The sequence below is a fragment of the Phalacrocorax aristotelis genome, chromosome 4, assembly GCF_949628215.1.
Source record: "Phalacrocorax aristotelis chromosome 4, bGulAri2.1, whole genome shotgun sequence".
Classification (NCBI taxonomy): Eukaryota; Metazoa; Chordata; class Aves; order Suliformes; family Phalacrocoracidae; genus Phalacrocorax; species Phalacrocorax aristotelis.
In genome coordinates, this window is record NC_134279.1 from 8,489,520 (window position 1) to 8,515,540 (window position 26,021).

The following is a 26,021-nucleotide window of genomic DNA, read 5'->3' on the forward strand; positions in this document are numbered from 1 at the left end:
GGGCCCGGTTGCTGAAGGTCAGAGAGCCCTAGTGTTGCCCATGGTCATGTCTAAAGGTAGTTTTCTTCCTCTCTGACTCTTAAATTGCTTTTCCCTGGTCCTCCTTAATGTTTGAGCACTTCCCTTTATTTTCACAAATCCTGCCTTGCAGATTCTCCACTTCTCTTTATTCACAGGCTCTCCTGGCAGTAGAAAAACTAACAGTTTTGTTAATTTCAATTCTCAATTTTGATTGATATTGGCATTCAAGGATCTCTAAGGATTAGAGCTTTATCAGCTAGATATTGTGCTGCTTTGCTACTTGGTGTAGTTAAAGAGCTCACATGACTAGAGTATAATCTCACTTCTGAAAAGGCAGGCATTGGTGTGGTCAATCTGTTTGCACCACGCTACTTTTGGAGCGTAATGAAGACTTTTGAATATACAAACTAAATTGTTGCTACCTTCTAGATCTTCTTATTCAGTACTGAAAGCTACCTGCTTGGTGCATATTGTTAACTTTTAAACCTGTTAAATCCGTATTACAGGGTGCTGTGCTGTGTGTGTATAAACAACTAGAGGTTGTTTATAAAACACTGTAAACTGGTTTGAAAGATACAGCAAACAAAAGCAAAAGTCAGTAACGGGGATCAATGAGAACGTGGTAAGTACCATCAGCTGTAATGCCAGGGCACTGAAATGCCTGGAGCTTAGATACATTTTGAAAAGAAATCTTTGAGAAAGATGTTGTCCTATGTAACATTTGTAGTTTGTTTGGTTTTTTTTTTGGTAGGCTTTTTCAGCAGGAGCGAGGTTTTAAGTTGAGAGCATAATGGTGTTTGTCAGATGATTTTTGTGGAGGGGGATGCTTAGATAGAGCACGACATGGTATTTGTGGGTCTGCAGCAGGTAGAGTTAAGTTGTGAGTTAAGACTGGGTAGAGATTAAGTCCAAAATGGTGTGGAACAACAGGTGAAAGTGTATGTAGGTATATTCATGGCATGCTGAATTCAACTGGATAGGTAACAGCAAAGTTAGCTCTTCCAGTGAAGGCACACAACTGCATCAGCTTCTGCATATCAGGAGCAACAGTCTAGGGGGACCTTAGTATGTGCTTATCAACAGGAGCTGCCCACCTGCTCTTGTTTGCTGCACTTCCTGAATTCAGGTGTGCCAAACATATCTTCCCTAGTGATACACCTTAATTTTGCTATGAAGAGTGTTTTTCTCTTTTCTTCTAGAATATTTTGTTTGCTTCAGTTTAACACCCCCCTCCCTCCCCCCCCCCAAAAAAAAAACCCCCAAACCAACCCAACCAACCCCCTCCAACCAGAAAAAACCCACAGCCTACAAAGTGCAAAACAATGGCAAAAATAATAGACTCATTAAGGTTGGAAAAGACCTCTAGGATCATCAACTCCAACTGTCCACGCAACACTACCATGTCTCCTAAGCCATGCCCAGAAGTGCCACATCTACGTGTCTTTTAAATACCTCCAGGGATGGTGACTCCACCACCTCTCTGGGCAGCCTGTTCCAGTGCCTGACCACTCCTTCAGTAAAGAAATTTTCCCTAATATCCCATCTAAACGTCCCCTGATGCAGCTTGAAGCCATTTCCTCTCATTCTGTCGCTAGTGACCTGGGAGAAGAGACCAACCCCCACCTCGCTACAGCCCCTTTCAGGTAGTTGTAGAGAGCGATAAGGTCTCCCCACAGCCTCCTCCAGGCCAAACAACCCCAATTCCCTCAACCTCTCCTCATAAGACTTGCTCTCCACACCTTTCACCACCTTCCTTGCCCTTCTCTAGTCACTATTCACTAGAACCATTTAGAAAGAATTGAGCAAACAAAACAGAATGGAGATGCAGTAGTTAAGATTCAAAAGGGTGGTGCTCTTGAGAAGAATCCTTGCTTTGTGAACTGAGAGAACTGACCAGAGCTGCAAGGTGTTGTGTTGGGAGGAACACCGAATTTTAAGCACGGAGCATCTGGTATAACTCTGGGGACAAAACTCAATCCGAGGTGATGCCTGAAGGAAGTGGTGGTGCCCCAGGTGAATGAATGTATTCAATGGGTGGTGATTCAGATAACCTGCTGATGGTTGGACTTGATGATCCTAGAGGTCTTTTCCAACCCTAATGATTATATGCCATGTGGAGGGAACTTATTTTCAGTGATTTGCCAGTGTCTACCTGTGCCCTGGAACTGCTGATCTGGCTAAACAGCATTTCTTAATGAAACTTGTTAGATATTTGTCCTAGTCCCCATGTTTCATTAAATGTGGTGTTTAACTTCAAATTAATATTTTGTAGATTTCATTTAAAGTTTGTCTTAAACTGTCACAAAAAGGCAAAAGCTTGGTTGTCCTTGTAGTATAATATCGGAGAGTTTTGGAGGTTCTTGTCTCACATGAGCTGTATCTTCCCTGTTTCAGAGACAGTTCAGTTGTGTTCTTGTGAGCTGCACGGGATTACTCATTTCCTAGAGGCCATCAAGTTTTTCTTATTTAACTTGCTGTCGACAAGTGTGTGGGTTTTTTTTTTTAAGTAATGCTTTAGAGAGTCATTTGACTTTTGAGGGTTATTCACTTTGTTAGCCCAAACACTAAAACCTTGTGTCCTTGGGTTCTGATTAGTGACACTTTAATAAAGTCATTTGAAGTTCAGTAGACTGAATTTTCCACCTTTTCTGATGTTTCTATGGTCACAGGGAAGCGACCTGTATTCAATCTTTTAAATGCAAATCTTTTAAAAGTTACTGTGTAATTTTGTGTACCAGACTTCTTCATGGGTTACAAAAAGTGCCTTTTTTTTTTTTCTTAAACAGCTACGACAGTGTCTTTTCTTCCTTTTCTGTTTTCCTCCTCTCTTTCCAGCGATGTGACAGCAATTGACTAAACTTGGGTCTTTTGGGATAACAAAGAATTGAGAAAAATCTTAAAGGTTTTTATTGCTGCGCTATTTTTTTTTTTTTTGGCTGGGCCAGGGCAGACAAAGGCCTTTCCACTTGATTAAATAATAAGGCTAATGTGGGCTTTGAGTGAAAAATATCTTTGCATTCTGCTCTTCTTTTTCTTCCAACCAAAAAAAAAGAGGGGGGTGGGGAAAGAGAAAACTATGCCTAATCAGCCACAATTAAATCTTTCATGGTGAACTCACTTTGGAGGAATTAATGCATTTTGTATTGCCTAACAAGTCGAGTGAACATTAACAACACGTGAGAACTGAGGGGAAGAAAAATTATGGCCGCCTTTTTTTTTTTTTGGTTCTCAAGGAACAGGGAAGAGCAGGTCATTGACTTGATTTTCATGGGAAGATTGACTCTGAAGTGCTCGCATATCCAGGGGTGGGGCGAGGGGGTATTGACAGCTGGTGTTTGGGGAGGGGAGCCTGCAGGAGCAGTGATTGCACCATGGCTTGTTGGGGAAAAACAAGGGAAGATGGAAAACAAAGCTCAGAGAGGGAACAGTAGCTGCAGTGTCCCAGGGCTGAAGGGCTGCTTCTCCTCGGTGGCAGAGAAATACTAGCATAGTAAAAAGGGCTGTCCTTAAGTGAGAAATAGTTTGCTCATAATGAAGCCGAAGGTGTTGTCCTCCAAGCATACTGTGAAAGGGTACAGAAGATGCTCATTCAGCCCTTTCATCGTCCTCGCTGCTGAAGAATAGCTCATGCAGAAGAAACCTTGGGAATCCAGATGTGTTTTCCCAAGATTTCCTAGTAAGTACTACAGGCTAAGAACAATAAATAAAGGTGTTTTTAATTATTATTTTAAAAATTTGTTTCTTCTGACACCTGTTTTGTTTGTACTGTGTGGTTAAAAGTAATCTGGACATTGAGGTGTGCTCACATGAATACATCAGTCCAACTGTTTCCTCTTCACCTGCATGGGTCCTGGACTTTGACAGGTAACCAGGCAGACCCTTAGGCACACCGGGGGGCACCAATTTTCGTATGGTGGTCTTGCCCTTTCTCTTGCAACGGAACTGTGCGCACCGCACCCTCTGCTCATTGTGCAGCCCTACCGCTTCTGCCACGCATGTCTCAGACCTTTTCTTCTTCTCCCCTCCGCTCGTGCGTGCTCATTCCCAACACGGTCACAGCCCTATTCACATGCCCACAAGACCTTGAATCATCATTTTTCTGCTTTTACCTGATTAATCTCGTCTTTCTCATCCCTCCCTCTACCTCTACCATCGCTTCCCACTCTCACTGGATGCCAGCAGCTCTACCCGTAGCCAAGTTTCCTTCTAATGCAGTGGTTTTTTTCCAACTTCTTCCCCAGGGAGGTTTTGGTCCCTTTTGAGCATCGCATGCAGGATACAAGATTGTTATTCAAAGTAAATAAATTTTTCGTTTAAGTAGCCCACACTTAAAGTGAAGTTGCAGTATGTGAAAGCCTAATCTTGTGAGCTATTAAAATGACATACAATTTGCATTTTTGTTTGGTTTGTGGTTTTGCAGGTAAGGGAACGTTGCAAGAGCCAAACCAAACAAGTTTGGCCCTTAAATGTTGCCTGGGAGAAGGCTCTTGCCAGTCCTTAAGGCTTTTATCTTGGCATCTGGGCTCCGAAAGGTGGATACCTCCAGTAGCAGCCAAGCAATCCCCTCTCCTTGCTCAAGGTCCCGCGCCTGGTTGTGTCGCCCAGTCCTGAAGGTTTCACCACCGCATGTGGAAAAAATCACCACCCAAAAGCTCAGAAACTTTTTTTTTAAGTACTTAATAGGTTTTGGCAGCAAAATCCTTTTCTGCTATGTCAGAAGTTTCTTCATTTAACTAATTCAGGTCATTTAGAACTGGGAAACTGATTGGAAGCTGGAAAAAATCAAGAAAGCATACTTTCCTTATCCAAAAATAATGACGAAACTGTGAGAGAATGAGATGTGCTGATTGTGGGCTTCTGGAGAGCAGCGTGACAAGAGATGATGGCTGGGGTTTTCCTTCCAGTCTCTGAGGCCAGAGGAAGGGTAGCGAGGTAGCTAGCTCACTGCGCTCTGTATTATAAGCTTTTGCCTGACTAGCAAACAAATAACTCCATTTTCTTCTATTTCTCTGTATTTATCAGCCCCTTTCTTAATGTGCATTGTGGGATTACTGCAGTGTCAGTGGCTGTGACTTCATAGGTGACAACAGAGTTAAGTTCATCTTCGTGGTCTCATCTTACAGCCAAATTTTCATTAGTTCTTTTGAATTGCCCGTAGTGGGCTTGTGGATGCATACCAAGATATGGAACTATATGAAAGCTATTTGTTTTTCCTGCTGTATGAATGATGCTCATCTGGGATATGCTTACCTCATTTTTCTCTCATTGCAATACTTATTACTGTTTTAGGTTTTTTAATTTGTTTATTTTTTTCATTAATTGCTTAGCTGGTCTTGTGCAAGTACTATATTTTTAAAATTTTTTTAAAGAAACTTCTGATATTCGTGAGCTGAATTTTCCCTTTGAGAGAGTTGGAGTTATTGTTCATGCATGTAGCTCTCCAACAATTTACACTGTTGCTCTGAATTTGAACTGTTCTCTGCAACGGCCTGTAACAGCTATCCAAAGAAAAGTCTGCAGTTCTTGATGCTGACTGAAAGCAAAGCAGCCCACACTCCCCGGCATCCAAAAAACCCTGGGGTTAGTGCTGCACAAAGATCAGTATAGGAAGTAGCTGAGTTGTTGGGTGTTTTTTTTTTTTTTACCACTGGCTTTTATCTGAATCCCTGCTTTGCTTGAGCTTTAGAAGTCAAATGAGCAGAAGAAATGCAGTAGATGATTTGAGATGTCTGTGGGAAGAATGGGAGCTGAAAGATTGGCTTTCTGAAGGCTTCACTCAGTTCCTGCCTTCCCAAAGAGACCGCGGGGAGGTTATTCTTCCTGACTGCATTTCTGCAGCAAAATAATTGCCTTGAGGATGGCACCGTGGAAAAACACTTATTTCAGATTCCTTGTTTTAATGGGGGGGGGAGGGAACAGAAGTAGGGAATTATTTTGGCTAAATGGAAGTACTTTATCAATAATATAGTAATTAGTAATATAGTAATCATGAATGGCATCATTATTATCAGAAATGTGGATTCATAAACATGATGGCTTTAACTAACGCGCTGCATTTCACAAGGCGGCAGTTGTGAGCGCTGGAGCACGGCTGTGCTTTGCAAGCTCCTCAGTCTGGATGGAAATGGGGGTCTCTCTATGCTTTTATGTGGTGGGAGCGAACTGATGCAGATGATGGAGGAAGATCAGGTGTTGGGAGGTCTTGGTGCACTGGAGGCTCAAGACAGTCTCGTGGGCGCTGCAGAACCGGGACAGGAATGTGGAGTCTGGCAGCAAGTGACTCCTGCCTGCCTGAGGTACCTCTTACTGGATATCTTCCAGTGGTCTGCCTGAACACCCAAGAGCAAGCCCGGCTCCCGCCGAGGCGTGTTGCGCTCTCCCTGGCACCCACCAGATCAGTTGTCAAATGCTGTCCTCGGCTTAGACCTATGGTGCCTTAATCGATTAGTCCTGGGAAGCATTGCCAACTGTAATTGGTCTGATCTGTAATCTTATCACCTTGCCTGGCAGATTATCCATTTTTAGCTGATTTGTGGGCCAGTAACCTGCACGTCCCAGTAAGCCGATGCTGTCAGGTCACTCCTGCTTGCAGCATTTCTGCAGCTGCCGCTTTCCTTTCTGGCAGCTCAGTGCCCCTCTAAAGCAGGGAAAAGAATTGACTGAAAAAGGAACATCACGTCAGGAGAAGATTACTTTTGAGTGTTCAGTGAAAGCTATGTGTTATTGCTACTCATTCAAGCAAAAGAAAAAAAAAAAAATCTGCTTTCATTGAATTCGGAGCTAGTGTATTAACATGTCAAATCATTGTGCTGTAAGTTGTGGATAAAGAAATGTGATGTAGCAACACTGCATTAAATACAGCAATATCTGTAAAGAACTGAAGGCACAAAAAATGGAAAATTTGTTCTTGCTAATCAGTATTTCTGCAGGCAACTGCCATTTTAATTCCAAAGCTCTTTCATAGCATTATGGCTGTTATCCAATGTGTTTCTTAAGTTTGTCTGAAGTTAAATGAAAAATTTCAGATCCGGCCCACTGTGCATATTTAATGAAATTATTCCAACAGGAGAGGAGGTGGGGTGGAAAGTCATTCCTAGACATGTGTCTTTATTTGTCAGGACATCAACATGACTTCCAATTACTTGCTACATGTTCATTTCTGCCTCAATAAAAAAAGCAAGACCAAAAGCATTTTCATTGCCAGCCCCCAGGCTCTAGACCTTACTGCTGGCCTTTCTGCACCCCACGCTTTCTGACTCTTTGGAAAGCCTCAGGTTTTTTAATGTCTACCCCTTTCTAACCTCTTGAGCACTGAAAGGGTGGAATCTCTGATTTATCACTTCCATTGTTTGTATTAATCTAAGCCTTGAGTAGATCTATTCTCTATCTTCAGCTTTTATCACCGATAGTTCTCCCAAGTTGCTTGGCACTTTTTTTAGTGGTGATGTGGTTGGATATTGCAGAAGTGTAACATGGTGTATTTCTGATTTTTCTGAAGTTAGTAAAAACCCCGTTGACGTTGGTTGCAGCAGGATTTTGTGAGCTCAAAGAGCAAACTCATTCTCTACGTAGTTTCTCAACTTTTTCCTCTGTGCATTATTAGAATAAAGGCACATATTTCTACTTGCAATTTGGGATAGACAATTTAGATGATGTAGTTCTTGTAAGTTAGACAGCTTTTATTTAAACTGCATGTAACTGATTAAGTGGCTTGGCAGCCAGTCAGAACAATTGCTGAAGTACCTCAACTTCACAGTAACTTTACTATGGAAAACCAGCCAGTAATTTAGTGATATCATTGAGAAACATAACATTCCTTCAAAGCAAGCAAAGACATTATCCACAGGGGATAGACATCATCCCTGCTTTTGGCTATTGCTAGCTCATACGTTCCTATACACTGCTTAGCTCCACGTTAAGCAAAAATGAATGTTGAGTACCTTCTTTTAATCTAGCGCAAACTTTCCGTTTGTTAAAACCATAGGAGGCATTAGAGCACATCCACCCTAGAATTGCAAACTCTTGCTTTGTGCTGTGCTAATTGGATTAAGATGTTACTGTTATCTCTTCAAGAAGAGAAGACAAGCTCTCTCTGGCACCGTTAGTATGGGACAGCTTGTTCCTATGGAGTGGCCGTGCTTCGTTGTAATCGTTAGGAAGCTGCCTAGCAATGCTGGCTTGCCAGTGGTGATCTATCTTTCCACCTACTGAAAACAGTACAGATTATGATCCAGAAATCCTTACCGTTCACCAGACAAGACGAGCAATAGCATGGGAAGATACAGGCACAGAGAAGTGAGTCTTCTGAGCCTCACTCCAATGCTGTCCCCTAGGCTCGTATCATCTTACATTTCTACTAACTTTTTTTACCGAAGGCGCTGTGCAGACCGGTGGAGTGTGGTCCAATATGGACGGGAGAATTTCTGTTCTAGCTGCAAAAGCCACCTCATAGCTCTGCAGTGTTGCTCTAATTGTCTACTGTTCATTTTCAAGCCTAAAATGAATCACTGTCGGGCTCGCACGTAATTCCATGTTTGGTCCTAATGCAGTGGTTACAGAGCTTGCCTATAAACCACACATGCGTTTATTTCACGGGAAATGTATTTCTTAAAAACGGACAAGGAGAAGCGAACAAACCACGGCTTGCTCCAATTTTCTCAGCAGAAAGGCTTAGTTGTGTAAATTATCTGTTAGAAGCTACTGTCTGGAGGCAAGCATCGGTGTATGCCGGTGTAGCGTCGTATATTCTGGGGCGGATTGCTGCGGGTCTAGCAGCGGCTGTGCCAAAGGCGCTTGGAGTGGCTAGCCTGGTTGCTCTTCGGCAATCACAGCGTGCTGCGGCTTTCCTTGTGAATCAAAGCATCTTTTAGGTCCTGCCCGGCACAATTCTCGGGTCTCGTTATTCCCGTGAAGGTAATCCTGTCTAAAATTGGCACGGGCAAGCAAGGCAAGAGTCGGGCTGCTTTGTCAGGGAGCTGCCTGCGTCGCAGCTGCATCCTGTGATTGACGCGGTCACATCCGGAGAGGAGCGGCCCTGCCGTTTGGATCGTCGTCTGTTTTCTGTCCGTGGTGTGCCTCGTGCACGCTCCTCGGTGCGTGCTGCGGACCCCACGTTGATAAAAGACCTCCTCGTCACCGTGCCCGTCTTTGAATTATTTGGGAGGTGAGGCGGCAGCTGTGGCGGCGCTCCTGCTGGCGCGCACGGTGGTCTCGTTTCCGTGCCCCCTCCTCCCCGTACAGCAGCGCACGTTCCTACCTCGCATCTCCGCCGGCCGCTTTATACAGCAACGACTGGAAATAACAATTACTGGATAATTTGGCTTCGCTTGAGGGTATGGCAGATGAGACTTGTGTGTTATGTTTAGCAGTGCCACAGCTTTAGGGGAGGGGACGCCGATAGTTAGATGATCCATTTTAATGGGACTTCAGATGAGGGCTTGCTTTCTCTGCATGGTTTTCAGCTCCATCCTTGCCACAAGGCGAGGGCTTTCGGAAAGCCTGGAGGAAGGGGATACCCTCATCTTCCCTGCCCAGCAGCCATGGAGGCGGCCATGGTGGGGAGGCTGGCTGCATCCCCGGCTGCATCCCCTCACGCGGTACCCACCCTGGGAACACCGCTGAGGGTGAGAGCAACCGACCCCAAGGGTTTGGAAAATCCCACTGAGGAGTTCCCGTAAGTCAAACAGCTTTTCATAGTCAAACAGCTCTTCGTGGTCCCGAGGGCAGGAGTCAGCCTGAAGGCACAAGCAAGCCTGGTGTGTAACAAGCTGCCCGGTGTGTAATCCAACCCTGAAGCTTTACCGCCTGCCACTCAGTGTGGTTTTGGTCTGTGTGATGTGATGTGCACTTCCTTAAATTACATGTAGCAAGGGCATTAAGATAACGTGGGTTTTTTTTTCCTCCCTGTAAATGAAGGTGTTTCCTGAGAGAATGCCAAAAAAATTCCCTCTTGTTTGCTAGGAAGTGTTTGTGATGTTAGAGAAAGTACAGCGTTCAGCGTTCAGTGCTTGTCGAGAACAGTTTGCTCTTGAGAAAATCTCGTAATAGTATAAACTGTAAAGACACGCAAATGCCCTCAGTAAGGACAAATTAAGAAAAATACCCAAATCACATAACTAGAAGACAATTTACGCCAGAATCTGTTTCTGAAGACCAGTTCTTCCAGCTAATGATTTGCCTGTAGCCAGGGATATCTGGCAACCACTACCAGGTAGCAACATCCTGAGAGCTAAAGCTCTAAGGAAAGTGTTTTTTCCATAGCATGGCAGATTGTATCTGCAGAGCACATTGCTAACGTGTCAGTGTTGAACTGAGCCACGAGGTGATTTGTCCAGAAGAAAAACCTACTGTGTAACTGAGACAGAAATGGGGCAAAAAAAGCTAATTTAATGACTGTCTCTTCACCCTCCATCTCACAGATCAAAAGTACTAACAAAATAATTGACTAAGCATGGACCAAAAAGGTCTTTTATAGTCACTTATATTGCTGGAAAAGCATGTGATCGTACATTCTTTTTATTAATCTGCTTTTTCTAAAAAAACAACTTTCTTTCAGCCCTGAGCAGCACTGCAGCACTACTGTCATCCTTCTTTCCATTAGCAAAATGAAATCTTTAGACCCTTCCCCCACCTAATGTTCCTCCTCACATGATGACATTCAAAAACCCATTGACAAGCTGCAAATGATGTGTGAAGCAAACTCCAGGATTAAGTTTATAACCTTTCCCCAGGGGGAAAGAATTTGGAGGCAGGAATGAACTCGGGAGTATAAAACAAAAGGGCGCAACTGAGATCAGGAAAACTCATATTCATATTTAGCTAAATGAAAAATACCAGCCAATCCTAGTTTATGTGGTATCCTGGGGGTTTTCTGCACAGGTATGTAGGACATTATTTTATAGCTCCTTCTCACAGGTTTTACTGCTCTCGCTAATGAGAAACTACATCTCTCTCTCTCTTCAGCTTTGCAGCTGGGATTTGAAAGCGCAATAAATAAAATATAAACGGTAGAAGGCGGAGGGCTTACGTCCTGTGGATATGTTTGCATCTTGGGTTTCGAAAGGCATGTACTTTCCTCCTGGGGGGTTGTCATTTACTACTGAGTTCGTTGTCTGATGGGTGTGAATAGACTTTGGGGGCCTTTAGACACTGTTAAATTGCCAATGTTAATGAAGTGATGGAGCTAGGGACCTCCTTCCTTGCAGAGTAATCAAAGAAACAGCCAGTTCCTTCACATATCTATAAGATTATTTCCTTTCATCTGCCAGTATTAGTTGCTTTTGAAGTCATTTAGTCTTCGCTCCATATAAATTGAGAAAAGTTATTTTAAGCGACTCAGTGGGCAAAAGGGAGTCTTGTGACCGAGTGCTCTCAAAAAGAGGTCCGACCACGGGAGTTAACGCCTGTCCCCCTGGCTGGCATCTCGTGCTCACCGAGGATGCTTCTAGTTAGTTGGCCCCTGCTGTCAGCGTGGATGCCAGGGTGAGCTGCGCCCAGACAGAGATGTGGCTTTACTGGAAATGGATAATTGAGAACCGCAATATAAAGAAGCTTAAGGCTTGCCAGTACTGCCACTTCTTAAAAACAAAAAAAAAAGCCAAAACAAAACAAAAAAACCCAACAAACCCACAAAACCCACCAAACAACTTGGGTTATAAATTCAATAATGGGTATAAATTGGGCCCTGGGTAATTCCCAGGGCAGCTGATAGATACTCTGAAGCAAAGTAACCCTGGTAGAGTTAAAACAGAGTTCAGCCATGCCCATGAAGTGAGGAGCGCACTTTAGTTATAGAATCATAGAGTAGTTTGGGTTGGAAGGGACCTTCAGGGACCATCTAGTCCAACCCCCCTGCAGTGAGCAGGGACCTCTTCAACTAGATCAGGTTGCCCAGAGCCCATCTGTCCTGACCTTGAATGTTTCCAAGGATGGGGCATCTACCACCTCTCCAGGCAACCTGTGCCAGTGCTTCACCACCCTTATTGTAAAAAACGTCTTCCTTATATCCAGTCTAAATCTGTCCTCCTTTAGTTTGAAACCACGGCCCCTTGTCCTATTGCTACAGGCCCTACTAAAAAGTCTGTCCCATCTATCTTATAAGCCCCCTTTAAGTACTGAAAAGCTTCAATAAGGTGCAGTGGTCTGACCAGAGCTGGCTTCCCAGCACTCTTCTGTGCGCATACGTTACTCAACAAAGTTTGACACTTGGGCTTTTGGCTTGTTTTTGTTTCCTGACAGCATACTTATGAAAATGAAAAATCGTGATGACTTGCTAACGGTTGCCAAAAATGCAGAGAACTCCTATATAAAGCTGAGCTCCATCAGCAGGACAATACAACAGGACAAATTCCGCTCGCCAAATTAAGACGTATGCTTGGAATAAGAGGTCGGCGCCCTGCGTCGTTATTCCGTCTGATGCGGCATTATCACCAATAAGATAAATTACTGTCCTCTTCATGGTTAGCTGTGGAGCAGCAGTGCTCTGCCTTCTAGATTTCAGAGCTGTGGATCATGTTTTGCATGTCTTCATTTTTAAGGAAAATATAACTTTTTTTTTTTCCTCTTTGGGTCGCTGTGTGCTTTTGGCACTTTTGCTCCTGCTGCAAAGGTCGTTTTTTTTAAGGAGGGACCATAGTTTGGAAAGACCAGAAATGTGCTTTTTCAGGAAATCAAGACAGAAAATATTTGGCAAGGATTTTTGTTAGATATCCTTTAGAAATATGCTAGTTCAAAAGTAAATATTAAGAAATAAATTCAGGATGAGGAGAAAAAAAGCTTTTGAAATAACCAGTCTTTTGCATGTAAGAACAAAGTTGCTGGTATCATCTATCTTTTCAGTTGCAAAGCATGAATTCATATTTGTGTTTCCACCCCTTCTCTCAACTCTCAGCACTCACGACCTGCATTGCTGGCATTCCTTCTGAGTCCGCATCAGGGATGATGGAAAGAGGCAAAAAATGCTCTACAGAAACTAGCCAACTGAATTAGGGAAAATATGCAAAGCCATATTGTCTTCTGCTGTTCCTGCAAGTACGAAAGAGTTCCTTGTAGCTGTAATGGCCCTCGGAAGATAAGGACTGGGCTCGGTCCCTGTGGAGCCTAGGTGGTGCCTTTGGAGCTGGGTTTGCTGCGGGTTGTGCGAGGTGGGGCATGCGGGTCCTGCCCGCCCCTCGCCTCTGGAGGGTCCTGCCCTTCCTTCTTGCCTGCCACCTCAGAGAAAGGTGGGGCCGAGTGCTTCTGCGACGGACAGAGGTGTTACGGTGAGAGGGACTGGGATGATGTCTTACAATCTTTCCCTTAACTAGGCTTCTGCAAATAGTTTTACTTGCTGGGTTTCAGAGAAAGGGGCTTTTATTTCGGTATCTGCTCTCATGAGTGTTACATCCTGAAAAGAAACCGAGTTATTGCAGAGCCCGATGGGTTTTTCCTCCCCAAAGAATTGAAGTGTCACCAGTTTTGATTCCTGAAGTGCTCCTGTAAAAAGTCAAGACATACATATATAATCTTTGGACATTTTATTATATTTGAAAATACGCTTATCATAGAAAGGTTTGTGTTGGAAGGGACCAGAAAGACGAGGTTGCTCAAAGCCCCATCCAACCTGGCCTTGAACACTTCCAGGGAGGGAGCATCCACAGCTTCTCTGGGGCGTTTATAATTTTTCTTAAAAAAAAAAAACCCAAACAAACAAACCTAAACTAACCACGCCTGTGTGTCAACATGCCTTGCAACCACTCTTCCTTTATTTTGTTAAATATTAAAAAGCCCTCAGCAGTTGTAGGTAATTCAGCATCTGTCTTTCTTGGTCCTTCACCCCTGGTGTGCTGTGGCCGACCCCTGTCCCCGGGTGCCAGAGGGTGATGGTTTCCAGTGACCTGATGCCTGGCTGGTATCTCCAAGCTGCAACCTGTAGGTGAAAGGCTGTGGGCTCCTCCCCGGCTGCATGCTCCGTCCGGTCCTCTGGCCGGGGTGCTTCTGTGGGGAAAAAAAGGTAACAGGCGACACTTTACTGCGGGGAGGAAAATTACCCCAGAGTGGAATACCCTGAAGTGGGAAAACAGCTGAGGATTGTGTTTTTGTTTAGCAGTCTGGAATAGCCTGGTCCTGCACCCCAAGTATTTTTCCTGTAGTCAGTATCAAGCCCTGATATGATGTTTTGGCTGCATTTATCAAATATCACGGTCAAAAAGTCTCGGTCCTGTTGAATAACGTAATTTTTGTTTGTATGCGTTGTTGCGTTGGAAGGTTGCACGTCGCCCTGTGGCTTTGAGCTGCAATATCCATCAAGCGTTTCCGTGTTATTACTTGAATCCCTTACACCAGAAAACATGCACATTCCTTAGGCTGTTTCGTTCAGGTTTCGGTGTTGCTGCACCTGTTGCTATTGTCTAAGCCAGAAGATGGAGTTGATGGTAAAAGCACATGGAAGCCGTGGCCATCCGGAGACGTGGCAGCGGCCAGCTGTGAGATCCCCTCAAGCTTGGCCGAGAAGCTCGTGCTGGATATCTGGCCTTCTGGTTTTCAGACAGGCTTTGTTTTTCCTTGCTGGCTTTTTGTAGTCCTGTTTTATAGTAGAAATAAAAGAGCAGATTACTGTTCTCTGTCGGGAGAAAGGAAGGGAGGAGGGACACCCTTGTGCGGATCTTCTTTGGAGGTTATCTCAGATGGTTTTCAGATGATCAAAGAAGGAGAGCATGCCAAAAAGTTGAATCATTGCTACAGTGTCATACCAGAGGCTTGAGTTTTCCAGAATACTTTTGTGTCGCACATAATGCCCACATGTTGGATGCTGAGCTCCGAAATGTTTCCTCGGTGATCCTGCGGTGCTTTGATGAGAAAAATTCTTTCTGAATTACAGGGATTGGTTAGCTGTCTTTTAGAAAAATAAATTCCAAGTGGTCTTTGTTAACCACGGAATGATAGGTTATTGTGGCATAAAATAGAAGTGCACTTAGACTGCACATTTTTGTTCTGAAATCGGCAGGAGGAGGAAATGCTGATATGGGTGTATACACGGGAAGAAGATTTATCAAAGAAGCATACATTCACACACCCTCTCTTTTTTAAAGTTATGGTCAGTAAATGATAGGCTTCCTTCCCTTGTTTTTGAATGCCAAATAGATTTCTAACAAAATTATTTCTATACACATCCCTTTAAAAAATATAAAGCATCACCAGGTCAGTGCAAGGCCTCAGCATCCAGTTTAAAGTGGGAGATTAGGAAACTTCAGGCACAGCCTCCAGCCTTTCCTGTCAGCACAATTTCTCTCCAGGAAGGGAAGATGGATAATGTGAATTTAACGTTTTACTATTGATAGTTTGCATATCGGTTTCCTGCTGCTTAGTTTAATGTGTATGGATTGCAACAGACGCTCCTTGCGGTTGGCCGGCTTAAATCTTACTGCTGTAACTTTGAGCATCTGTATGGCTTTTTTGCTACTTCTACACTGAATAAGGCTCATGGTGTCGATGCCAGTAGAGTTGGGTGTGTACGAGCACGGCGGCCAGGTCGGTGCCAAGCCGGGGGTGGGCGCTGTGGCTCCAGCTGGTCGTGGCTCCCGTGCAGCACAAATGGGTCTTCTGCCTTCTTGGTCATCATGGCACCTTGTGAGTTATGAGGTACCATAGAGTTCCTTTATAAAAAAATACAAGCAAACACAGAAAAAGGAAAGCTATCCAACCTGCAGTCCTAAAACACTAGATACCAAGGGCAAGGCAAAATACGTGTATAGAAGGTTTGTGCTTCATTGCTTAGACCTACTAGATTTATTCTATTTATATTGCTGAACTCGCTGAGACAGTCAGGATGTAGGTTTCAAAGCAAATGAATGCGTATGTGTGCTTGCATAGCCTTCCTTCTTCACCGACATTCTTCCTGTTTCCTTTTCAGTATTTCTCCTAAAATTAGTTTCTTTCTGACAGTAAAGACAATTGTCTACTTTTATGTAAAATATTATGAGTAAAGGGGAAAATTGTTACTGGTTTTAATAGTCTTGCTGTGGGTCTGAGTAATGCTGGTAATGATTAATTAGTACCACTTGTTGTTCTACTTGGTGTTTAAGCTGTAGAAACCAAGGGCATGCTTAACCATAAATGACCAAACCATCTCCTGAATGGCTTTGTTTGTAACCGGGTTGAATGATCCGTAATTCTACAGAAATGCTTCTTTCTTTAGACTTTGTTGCCGACCTTTGCATTTTAATGGAAAACTATAATTAGTTTTATGGTTACCATTTGACTAAAGGTTTAAAACAACTTCTTCCCTCCCTTCTGCCCCTAACAGGCTGTGGTCCTGCAGGGGAGGCATCCTCGCCAAAGGCAGAAAGCCAGGCTCCCCGTGATTGCCGCATTAGGAACATGCCTGCTGCGGCACGGCGGCAGCCCGCGGGGGATGAGCAGCGGGTGTCTGCAAGCGCAGGTCCCTCATGCATCCTTTGACCAGCTCTGCATCCCCCCTGGGGAGGGGACACCTCAAGCCCCAGTGCATGTCACCTGTGCAGCTGGGCCAGAGGGCTTTTGGGGTCCCGAGTGGCTTAGACTCCCATTTGGAGCTGTCATCTCGGAAATAACTTTGCTTAAAGTCCTTCATATTTTCATACTTCACTACTCTGTTTTAAAATTCCTCCTCTTTTTTTTTAATAAAAAAAGGCAGAAAAAATTTGTGAAATAGAACAAAGCGATTGGCAGAAAACCCAGTGATCTTTAGGATCGATTAAGCTGCATTTTGCTGTACTGCAGTGGAAGCAGCAGAGGGAGCACAAGTTAACACATAATTCCTTTACCGAAAGCTGTACTGTCATCGCTGATGACATTTTGCTAGATGGATTAAGATCAAGAATGAAAAAAAGAACCACCCCAAAAAACCCCAGCCTAGCAACTTTGCCATAAGACAGAAGGATAATGTCCTCTATATTAAATATGGAGGGGTAGCAAATGAAAATGTATCCTATTACGGCTTCTGTTTTAAATTTTAGGTTGTGGTCTCCACGCAGCTCCAGGTTGCATGATGTCAGTACAGTTTCATGCCAGGGTTCAACCGAGGGAAGATTGATGCTGTGCAGTTTTGGAGGGCTGTGGTGCTGTCCTGCCTCACGGTATTCTCCTAATAGACCTGAAGCAGCAGATTAATAATTGTAGGTATCGAAAGGGAAAATGACGACAGCAGACAACTGGCCAAGTTATCTTTGGTGGGTGAAATCAGAGCGTGAGCTGGTCAGGCTATTGCAGCACACAGCAGCCTGACCTGGCCTTCAGGCAGTATTTAAAGCAGAGTTTAATTTTCCTAGGGTTTGCAATCGTGTACCAAAAAAAAGGGGGGAAAAAAATCATTACCTTGAAGTCCATTGTGTTCTTTCAGACCTGAGCAGCGTGGACTCTCTTCTTCTGCACTGCCCCTGCCAGGGCAGGCACGTGGGCTTTCGGAGCAGATTGCTGTCACCAATGTCACCTCATCATATTTGTCATTGTCGTCTTAACCCTTAGGCCTGCAATTTTGTCAGCTGTTGTTCCTATAACCAGGGCTTTGGACAGGACTGCATTTCCTCCTGTCAGTCCCCAAAGCAAAGTCCTGAATAGGGTCAAAGAGGGGAGAGATATTCCCCTTCCCACCCCCCCTGGGAGTTTTAATAAACAAAATGTAGGCTTTATGTTTTTCCTTCAGATTAGAGATTGCCAATAGCAAATTTTTGCTTTGTTGAATTATTAAGCAGAAGTAAAGGTTATTGAAACGTGCACAGATAGATGGCTGGAGATCCAGAGTGGTAACTTTAAAAAGTCCTGACAGCACTGGGGGCAGGAACCCATTTTTGATCTCAGAGAATAGAAAGAAGTTTCTCTGTGTGGAAAAAATAAATCACGGCTGTGCTTTCACAAATTTACCCTTTCCACCTTGCTGTTATATTCAGCAGTCTACTTTGTTTCCGAGGCCACCACTGCCTTGCCTGTGTACAACGGAGACAGGCGTGGAGCGCTAAGAAATGGAAAGTTATCTGGGCAGGTCAGGCAGCGAGTTTGTTGTTTTCCAGGAACACACAGTTGTGTAGTGCTTGGAGCCACAGCGCGCAAGTTGGATGCACAGGAGGCGGCCTTTATTATTCATTACCTATTAAATTAATTACCAACTCCGTAGATTTTTAATGTCATTTGCTTGATGGCCGTTTTTAATTACCTCTGGAAGTTGCTATTTATTCTTTTAACTATTGATTTTTGTGTTTCAGAGAAGCTTCCCCAGTATATCTTATTCATAGCTCTCCCTTGAGTATCCACAAGGATCAGCTGGACCCCAAGCACATAAACCGTGCTTCCCAAACTTCGGTAGGGTTTTCTGTGTGTCAGAGCACCAGTCCTGCTGCCCCCCAGGAGCCCGTCTCCTGTGGCCATGAAGGGGGGATTAGTCAATGAATAGCCTCAGTTTTCAAGGCCAAAGAGACCACCGTGATGCCCAGCCTGGCTTTCACAGGCCACAAAGGTCCTCTGCTTATTAAAATGCATCTCAAAGATATCTAATCTTTTCTAAAAGGCTATGTAACTCCAGCACAAGTAGGAAAACCTTACCTGTTTTTAACTCATTTCAGTGGTCGTTGTTTTTCTTACGGGCAGTCTCATAACAGGTTAGAACAAGGTGAGATGCAGTTACTGACTCATTTGCATGAAGAATCTGCTTATAAGGACATTTAAGGTCTAACGGAAGACCTCTGGCATTACGTATTTGACACAAAACACTGTCTCCTGTTGCAGTTTATCTCTAAATTACTCCCTTTCCTTTACCAGAAGCAGGGAACTAGAGATCAGAAGCCCCAAGTAGGCGTGACCATGGCCTTCCCTGTTACCAATGGATGGATAGAAAGGTGAATTTTCTCTAGTGTTGGTACTTTACCCATCTAATACTTTTAAATGCAGTAGTTTTAAGGAGAACCTCCAGATGCTGATATTGGAAAGGTAATTTTTTTTTTTCTCCTTTATAATGGTGTTGGCTATATTTCTGCCATGAATAGGAATATCATTTATCACATGCCTTGGTTTAGCTTCAGCCAGCTGTTTTTTATTGAAAACCTGATCTTGTTTCACCAGCAGGAGAGCTCAGAAGTGATAGAAGTAGCACCCGAAGTGCAAAATATAGAGTCTAGTGTCATCTGTAAACTTCCAGCACTGGCTATTTTTGCTTCTAACCTTTCCTGTTTGTTTGATGTAAAAGTTGGAGATGGATCTGTGGGATTTTTGTGCGAGTGAGCTGTGAAGGTAGCTCTCTTCATGTGTGCCTCTGTCTTACCAATATCCTGTGTGGGGAGAGAAAAATGTACATTTGCAACGGAAAACCGAAATCATTGTAGTTTGTGACTAAGTTATTTTTTGAGGTAGACAGCACAAAAAAAGTAATGTATGAGCATATCCGCCTGTGCAGATGTAAAAAAATTCTGAGCTTTGGGACTGGATTTACACAGCCGTTTTTGCAATTAAAAGACCTCTTTGCAAATAATGAGGCAAAGATAATTGCTTTCGTCACTCTTCGTTTCTCTTAATTCTTCTTTTTTTACCCCCCAAGGAGCAGGGTTTGGTCTCCAGAGCTCTGCTTTACAGTCAGTGTTCAGTGATGTTCCCCTGGGTGCTGCTTCCCCGGTGTTAAGTTTGTCCCTCCGTCACATCCCAGGCAGGAAGAAGGTAGCTATCGCAAGAAGCGGCAAAGTAGTGAACAGTTGCACACCTGGTAGATCAATTTTTTTTTCATTTTCTTAGATCCAGAGCGTAGTTTGCTTTATCCTAATCCAGTATTCAGTTAGTAAATTCTGTTGAGGCATTGATCCTGTTTCTGAAATAATTTTCCTGGGTCTTGAGGGACAGGCCATCAAGATGAGCATAGGACTACTTGGTCTACCAGAGCGTTACTTGAAGCAGCACATACCATGTCGGTTTAAAGAAAAAAGTGGTATAAGGAGCTAGCAGCTTGTTTTGTCTCCAGGAGTGATGGAGGGAGGTGGTGCTCTACACAATTGATGGAGCTGCACAGTAGAGCTCCCCGCCAAAAAGCATTGTGTGTGCTAAAAGTTGACATGGGTTCAAGGGGATGTTGGACAATATATAGAAACCACATCCTGCTTGACATAGTCCTTGAACTGAAAATGGATGGAAGCTGGGCGAGCGTGGAGGGAGTTATTCTTATGTGTGTCCCTGTGCTTGCTTTTTTTATTGTTTCCATGGTTTTAGACTTGCTTTTTCAGCCCCAGTTATGGGGGTAGGGGGGAGAACCCAAACAAACCCCAAACCCAGCAATAAAATACATTTTACTTAAGAAAATTTTCTATACGTGCTTTTTATAGATCACATCTTTCACAAATAGTAACTATGGAATTGAAGTTGGGCTCTAGCTTACAGCAGTGTCGGAGGCCTGAGCAGGTGAACCTTTGGTCTCACCCAGTGTGATCATTCTCGTGCCGTTACATAGCAGTACAGGCAATTAAGAGATAAGAAGGCACCAGGAGAGGTACAACATTCATTCAGCCACATTACTTCAAGATCATCTGGAGAGTAAACAAAAGGCCAAATAGCTTTTCATCATCATGGCTATCTAAGATAAGAACCATTGTCAGTGCTCTGCAGAGAGAATGTTCAAATACTTGTTGTCTGACTGTGTGTTGAAACAGAAATTATTTTCACGCCCGTTAGCGGAGGAAGACCGTTTCTGTACCCATAACCTAAACGACAGCAGGCAAGAGAAGGGAAGACCGAGAGGAGATGTGCCAGCCATCAAACACGGGTGGTTTCTGCAGCTCCATCTCTCTATTGGACAACAAAAAACCCTATTTTGGGCTTGCTGCATCAAGGGAGGGATTGCTTAGGCACTTGGACAGCTTTTTAATAGCAAAGTTAGTAATGCCTTGTAAGGGCATGTCCAGGGAGTTTGTAAAATGGTTTTTAGTATATATTTCTTAGAGTGGTTACAGAATTGCCTGTCAGGGATACCACAGGTACAGCTGATCCTCTCTTTGGGCATGGGGATGAACCAACTATTTGATTTCCAGATTTTTCCAGCCTTATTTTTTCATGTTTGTAATGCAGGACAGAAGAACTTGGCATTGTTTTTAGGACTGCTAATCCTAGCAGGGTTGAATAACTCAGATGTACCCAAATTTTAGGCCAAGCCGAAATATAGTACAATTAATAAATAGCTATTCAAGCTGCAGTGCCCCCAAATAGAAACAAATGGATTCTGAGCTGGAAAATGAGTTAAGGCATTTACGAATGAATTGCTGTCAATGGGAGGAATTTTTTACACAGCTTCTTACCTTGCTACCTACTAGTTACTAATTAATCCTATAAATTTTCTAGGTAGGTTTAAAAAGAAACAGTTAAAAGATTTTATTTTTTTCCCTATTCCCTCTTCTCCATTAATTTGACAAGAAGTGATGGCCATTTGTCTTTCTCTAGCAAATACCTGCCTGAGATGTTCTGGTGATTTGCAAAGGCACGTGCTTTCTCCGCAGCCCAGGGCATTGTTCTGGCGAGAGCAAGGAAGGCCAAAACCAGTACTGAGCTGAGATTTCAGATTCATTTCCTATCCACCGTTGCTGTCTTGATGTGCATCCCATTTTCAGCTAAGAGGATGTATTTCACAGTGTCAGGAAGGAAAATGTTTTTCCAGGCCCTGTGTTCATTTCTGAATCTTTTTTGGTCATAATTTCAGTTAATAATGAAAGCTTCATGCAAATATATATTTTGGTTTTAATTTACAATTCTTCAGCTGCTGCCTAGTGTATATGGAAAACAGGGGTTTGCTCTTTGCAGTGTTGCGTGGGGGTATGACAGGAATGCACCGTTTCAAAAACATGAGCAGAAGCCGGTTGACTGGCTGCCTTTCTCAGAGCATCTTCTTGCATGTAAAAGACACCCAGAGTTGCTAAAATATTCAGGCGCCGCTGTAACTGTGGGGAGGAGGATATGTCACCTGAAGAGGGCAAAGTGTGGGGATAAATAAATACTGCACCTTCAGAAGCCGTTGCTGTTAAGGGAAGTTTGAGCGAGCCACAGGTTTTATTCAGCTAACGTGAAGTTTCTTATGAAATCTGTAAGTCTAAGGTGGGAGATCTTTGATCTTTTGCTGTCAGGGTTGGCTGATATTGTATAAGAGCATTATGGCAATGTGTAGATTACAACTTTAACTCCATGGTGTCAATATTTGCCTTTAATGCACATGGGTTTTGAAAACCCTTGCAGGCATGTACACATACGTTAGGTAAAGGCAGCAAATAGATTTAAATCCCACAAATTAAAAAACCAAACCTGAGACAGTATTTAATTATCCTTTCTAAATTGTGGTTTAGTCTCTGTTTCTTTGATTAGAAGTGGAAGAGGCTGTCTTTCATCATGTACTCTGTCACCTAAAATAATGTTAATAGGTTCAATCTTGAGTAAAGTCGTAATTTGGAAGGTTTGTATTTTCGTGAATGTTTTGTCATGGATGTAGCTGAAGCTTGAAATCCTAATGTCCTTTACAGGTGGTATGCCAAAATAGATAAGTACTGTTCTCTGAACTTTACAGATGATAATCTGTCTACCAGGGACAGATTTCATTAGGCAAGTGGTGGGGGTAATTAGAATGAAGGGCAAAATTACAGAAATGGGAGACATTTGTTACTAAGAGCCCTATAAAAATATTTCCTTCTGTAAACACAGCTGCCGTATGAAATGTTATTTTAAAATATATTATTTTAAGTGTCATATAAATGTATAATTGACAGCTGAGAGATTGCAGAGTGTAATCTGTGTGTATAGGTCAGGAAAAGAAAGTGATAATTCAATGACGAGATTGTTTTTGACACAGTAGTCGCAAACTCAAACTTTATGTATGCTTCTAATTTACAGATTTAGATAGTATATACCTTTTCTTATGGCACTTAAATCTTCCAGGACATTCCTTCTCCCCATAAAGCTGGTTTCAGCTTCATTAGGAGCCTGTTTAAAACACGGCGTTAGTTGGTTGTGGAGGGGAGCGGAGCAGTGTGTTTCCCTGTATTTTCACGGTCAGGCCTGGCGTAAAAGCCTTCAGTTGGCCATGTGTAGATGGCAGCATTTACCTACTGTGCTTTCTTCTTAAATGACTTCAGGTGATGGGGGTGATTAGTTCTTAGCACTGGAATAAATAATCTTTCAAAAAACCATTAAGGATAAAAACGAATTTTGTCCCAGCGACCGAAATAAATGGGGTAGGTGAGCACGTGAAAGACGCGCATGCCCTGCTGATGGCCGCTTTATGTTTGCCGGAAAGACAGCGGTCCCGCTACGGGGATGGTGTTTTCTCTCCAGGGAGAAAGTTAAAAGCACCGTCTGCCTTTGAGGGTTTGGCTATTTGGGCTAAAAAAAGGACAGTGCTGGGTGTTGGTGGGTCCTGATGAGAAGCGCTGCCTTAGGACCTTGCCCCTCGGCCACTGTGCCCGCGGCGGTGGCTTGCCTTTCCCAGAAACGGCATTGCTGTTGGTTTGGGTCTCATCTGTGTCTCTGTTGTTTTTCACTGTGAAAAATCTACGTGAGTGCTCTCCAAACTGTTTCCAGCTATTTGAGGTTTGGCTTTTTTTTTTATTAAATGGCTTATTTCTTGTTGTTCGAGTTTGACTTGAATAACAAATGTGAGTAATACAGAAATTCTTACAGATCTCTCTGTAGGATTTTTCATATTTATTTAAAAGCATTTTAAGTAATTGTGGGCAGGAGGATTAGACACACCACCAGCAGCAGCCCCCGAAATAAACCAAAAATTTTGCAGTGAAGTCCAGCTTTTGGACAAGTAAGGTACATTTTTTGGAAGGCAAACACCATATGGCACACACTTTGAATGGCTGGCAAGCACCCCACAAGGCAGCCCTCTTCATTTCGCAGCACTGGGAAGACTTTTAAAGGAAAATTTTCAAATCTTGTTGCTATTTGCTTTTGACGTAGTTTATCGCTCAACTCTGTAATGTGCTTATCATCTGTTAAACTACTATTATTACTCCTCCCGTCTCCTTGCACTGACCTACCCATTGCAGGCAGCTCACGAGCAGCGGCTCGAGGGCTTCTGAGCAGGCAACTAGCTGGAACGTGTGTGACGGTGTGAGAAGTGCTCTGCGGTGGTTGTAGGGACACCTTTTACGCCAGTAGGCTGTAGGGTCAGCCATAGCCTAGGACAACGCTTAGGTCAAGTGGTGAAGCAGTGTTCAGTGTGTGCTAGCGAGGATCGCAATTCAGTATTCTGCTTTCTTCTGTAAGCTCAGATTCAGAGCGCGCAGTACGGACTGCCTCTGCCCCAAGGAGTTTGCAGTATGAATAAAATCATCAGAGCAGAGTGCGCTGGGGAAAGCAAAAAGGAAATACCGAAGACTGAAAAAAAAAAAATCTTCAAATTATTATTGTTGACTCATATTTCTGGCAATTATATTAAATATAAAATGAGATGAGAACAAAAACAATACCTGGAAACCCCACGGTGTCCAAAAGTAGGAGGAATCTCACTGTACAGAGTTTTAGTATTATAAGATTTTTGTAAGAGTCCATGACTTTGCAAGTTCTGTTGCCATAAGGATTGGCAGTGAAGCATAGTAAAGTAATAAAAGGGCAAGGCGTGGAGCCAAATACTTCTGTTTGTAATTGTGGCGGTGATGTGCAGAGCTGCAGGAAGAGCAAATCAAATGCAGATGTTTTTTGTATGAAGTCTTGACTTTTATTGGTGATAGTGCTCAAGGTGGTGTTGACACTGAAATATCCCTGAATAAAGGCTTGCGTTATGCAGAGTTTAAAAGGGATGCAGACAAGTGCCAATCTGCAGTCTGAAGCTTCATTTTCGTTGCCCTCTCAGTTTTCTCACCGAGGTCTCTACTGGGTTGGTCTGATCAACTGCAGGTAGTAACTGTTCAGCTAAACTCTTTCCTGAACTGTTACGGTGCAGGAGAGCAGGCTGGGAGGGTGGTTTTTCAGCACAGAGGCAGGACCTGGTGTGCCTTCATTGTTCCTGGCAGTGGCTTCTCCTGCTCCTTCCTAGGCTCTCCTCCCTTCCAGTGCTGCAGCATTTCCTCAGTTTGCTGACCAAGGCTGCTTTTATTACCGTTTAAGTCCTCTTGTTTTTAGACAGAACAATTTATGCCCTTTCTTGTCACGCTTTTAAGGCTATACAGATATTTCTCCCAGTCATCTCTAGACAGAATCTCAGCTCTTTCAATATCATTCAGTTGGTGGGTCATGTACACTGACTATGGTCATTGTTGCTCCCCTTTTCTGAGCTCTCTCCTTTGGATCCGCACTATTACTGGATTCCTGTACTGCAGTTTGATCCAAGTGCTGTAGCCAAGGTGAGCCTATGACTAACAGAACAGAAGGATTCTTTCTCATGCCATACGTGTGGCACTCCTGGTTTTATGCCCCAGCATGTTGTTTGCCTTTCCTACAGCTGGGGCACACTAGTGGCTTGTGTTCACATGGGAAGGCCCCCTCTAGTAGAAAGATGCGACATCTGTGGTTTTTCCCCTATACGCGTGGTCTGTTGCTCCATTGCTGCAGGAAATTAGGTCTGTTTTACACAGTTGTCTTTCTGCTGTTTTTTATCTGCTTGTTGGCTTTCAGGTGCCTATGAACCCTTTCTTTGGTTGCCTGGGTGGCATCTCTTTTTCCTTTTTCTGTGTTCCTCTAGTAAAAAATCTACATAAAATCTCATGCCAATGGCATGGGAATGAGCAGGCAATCTTTCCTCCCTTGCTTCTCCTCCAGCAGTGATCCGTCATGACATGGAAACAGTGCTGGGGCATAGCTGCTCTCCAGAAGGGACATGTTAAACAGCTCGTACCTCCCATGTCAGAGGTGTGTGTTGGAAGGTCACTTGTGAAACATCAGAACATACTGACTACGCATAGCCATCACGCTGCATTGCCCGCAGCGTTGCCTGCTTGCTTGGGAACGATACTGAAGCACGCAAAGAAGAGCAGTAAAAATTATGAGAAGATTGTAGGGAGAGAATAAGGCCCAAGAAGAAAGCCTGAGGGAGC

The 26,021-nt window shown here is 43.5% G+C and overlaps 1 protein-coding gene across 1 annotated transcript in view; it reads left to right on the forward strand.

Annotated features, from left to right (window-relative positions):
* FAT4 (FAT atypical cadherin 4) overlaps nt 1–26,021 on the forward strand; it is a 150,582-nt gene that overhangs the window by 26,378 nt on the left and 98,183 nt on the right. The window lies entirely within an intron of this gene.